Consider the following 2616-nt stretch of genomic DNA (forward strand, 5'->3'; position numbering starts at 1 on the left):
TTGGCTCACCTGGTGAAAAACCCAAGACCAGAGAATGAACAACCAGATGGAGCCTCAGCCAGCAAAAAGTTCAAAAGAATCTGTGTAGCCGAGGGAGGAAGGCAAGGGCAAAGATCGAGAAAGAGAAGCGCGCAAGTCCAAGGAGATTGGCGCGAGCAACAAGTAATCTTCCCAAGAATCAGGGGAGGCCCTTCTATCAGCAGTCCTCTAGTCATCACTACACACATTGCTCATTATGAAGTGTCAAAAGTCCTGGTGGACACTGGCAGTGAATCAGACATCATGTATGAGCAATGTTTCAGGAAGTTGGATCCAGCAGACCAAGCAAGGCTCGAAATTGTGAATGCACCAATCTCGGGTGTTTCAAATGAAATCATTCACCCCTTAGGTCAGATACAATTTGAACTAACTATGGGGGATGAGAAACACAAGCGAGCTGAAATTGTCAACTTCTTGGTCTTGCCCACCACTTCATGCCACAATATGATCTTGGGTAGAGGAACGATTGCCCAATTCAACGCCATACCGTCGCCAGCGCACGGCGCGTTGGGGTTCCCAACACCAACAGGTGTAACATTTGTATACCGAGATCATTTGTGCGCAGTGACAAGTATTTCGCGGGAAGGGAGAATGAAACTTCCAATGGCAAACAACGCGCCAGAGGAATGGATTCTCAACCCAAAATTCCCAGAGCAAACAATCACAATTGGAGCTACGATATCAGACGACACAAGGTTGAGAATGAAAAGATTGCTCACAACGTATATGTCGGTCTTCGCGTGGCAACATTCCAATATGACTGGGGTTCCGCGAGACCTGGCGCAACATTCTCTCAACACGTTCAAGTCCGTAGAGCCAATTGCTCAAAAGAAGAGAATCATGGGGGATGAGAAGGCAAAGGCCATGAATGAGCAAGTAGAGGATCTACTGCGCGCAAACATCATCCGCCCAATACGATACCAGACATGGGTAGCCAATCCTGTGATGGTAAAGAAGAGCAACGGGTCATGGAGGATGTGCATTGACTTCAAAGACCTCAACAAAGCATGTCCAAAAGATTGTTACCCCCTCCCAAACATTGACGCGAAGGTGGACTCCGTGGCGCCATTTAAGCTCAAATGTTTTCTGGATGCCTATAAGGGCTATCACCAAATTCAAATGGCACCACAAGACGAGGACAAGACTGCCTTCAGAACCGACAAGGGTGTTTTTTGTTACACAAAAATGCCCTTTGGTTTGAAGAATGCGGGAGCCACCTACCAAAGACACATGGACGCGGTTTTCAACGAGCAAATTGGAAGAAACCTAGAAGTCTACGTGGATGATTTGGTGATCAAAAGCAGGGAGGAAAAACAAATGCTCAAAGACATCGAAGAAACCCTTTGGCGCCTAAAGGAAGTAAACATGAAGCTCAACCCGAGCAAATGCACATTTGGCGTAGAAGAAGGGAAATTTCTCGGTGTAATGGTCACCAAGGATGGTTTCAAGGTGAACCCAGAGAAGGTGGAGGCTATCCTTGACATGCCCTCACCATCCACCATAAAAGAAGTTCAAAAGTTGAATGGTAGATTGGTATCAATCAACAGGTTTTCGTTAACACATTGAGAAATTGCCTAAAGAAAAACCAATTCAAGTGGACGCCTGAGGCCGAGCAAGCTTTCAGTGAGATAAAAGAATGTCTGATAAATCTGCCTGCGCTCACAGCTCCACTTCCTGGCGAAACTTTAACATTGTACCTGTCAGCAGGAGAGCGCGCCATCGGCGCAGTGTTGTTGGTGGATCGCAATGGAATCCAAACACCAATCTATTATGTGAGTCGGGTGCTGACAGATCCTGAGACGCGCTACTCCATCATGGAAAAGTTAGTTTTGTCACTAACACACGCGTCGCGCAAGCTTTATAGATATTTCAATGGTCATCCTATTGAAGTTCTGACTGGTTACAACATCCAGCAAGTCTTGTGGCGTCCCGCGCTCTCAGGAAGGCTGACAAAATGGGTGCTGGAATTAGGAGAGCACACGATCGCCTATAAGCCCCGTCCAGCAATAAAGGGACAAGTCTTAGCTGATTTCATCGCAGAAATCCCTGAAGGAAAAATTGAAGAGGCTCAGCGCGAGGTAGACCCTCCGCGAGCCAATAATGAAGAAAATGTTTGGAGATTATTCACTGATGGAGCTTCAAACAATGAAGGGTCCGGCGCAGGCCTCAAGCTGGTGGATCCAGAAAGTCATGAGTATACTTACGCAATCAGGTTGGATTTCAAGAGCACCAACAATGAAGCTGAGTATGAAGCCCTGCTGGCTGGTCTGCGCATCGCGCACAAGTTCGGAGTTAAAAAGCTAGAGGCCCATGTTGATTCATACTTGGTAGCAGCACAGGTCAATGGCCTTTATGATGCCAAGGAGAACACCATGCCTCTGTATCTAGAGCAGGCGAAAAAGCTCATCGAGCAATTTGACTTCTTCAGAATCATACATATTCCGCGCAGTGAAAACAAGTCTGCTGACGCGCTGAGTAAGATGGCATCAACCAGCTTCGATCACTTTGGCAAAGATGTCAGGGTAGAAGTAATGAGCAACCCGTCGGTGGGAGCGAAGTCTGTCCTTGTAATTCATA

The sequence above is a fragment of the Bidens hawaiensis genome, unplaced genomic scaffold, assembly GCF_021521415.1.
Source record: "Bidens hawaiensis isolate Kalapana, Puna unplaced genomic scaffold, B.hawaiensis_p1.1 tig00002323_1, whole genome shotgun sequence".
Classification (NCBI taxonomy): Eukaryota; Viridiplantae; Streptophyta; class Magnoliopsida; order Asterales; family Asteraceae; genus Bidens; species Bidens hawaiensis.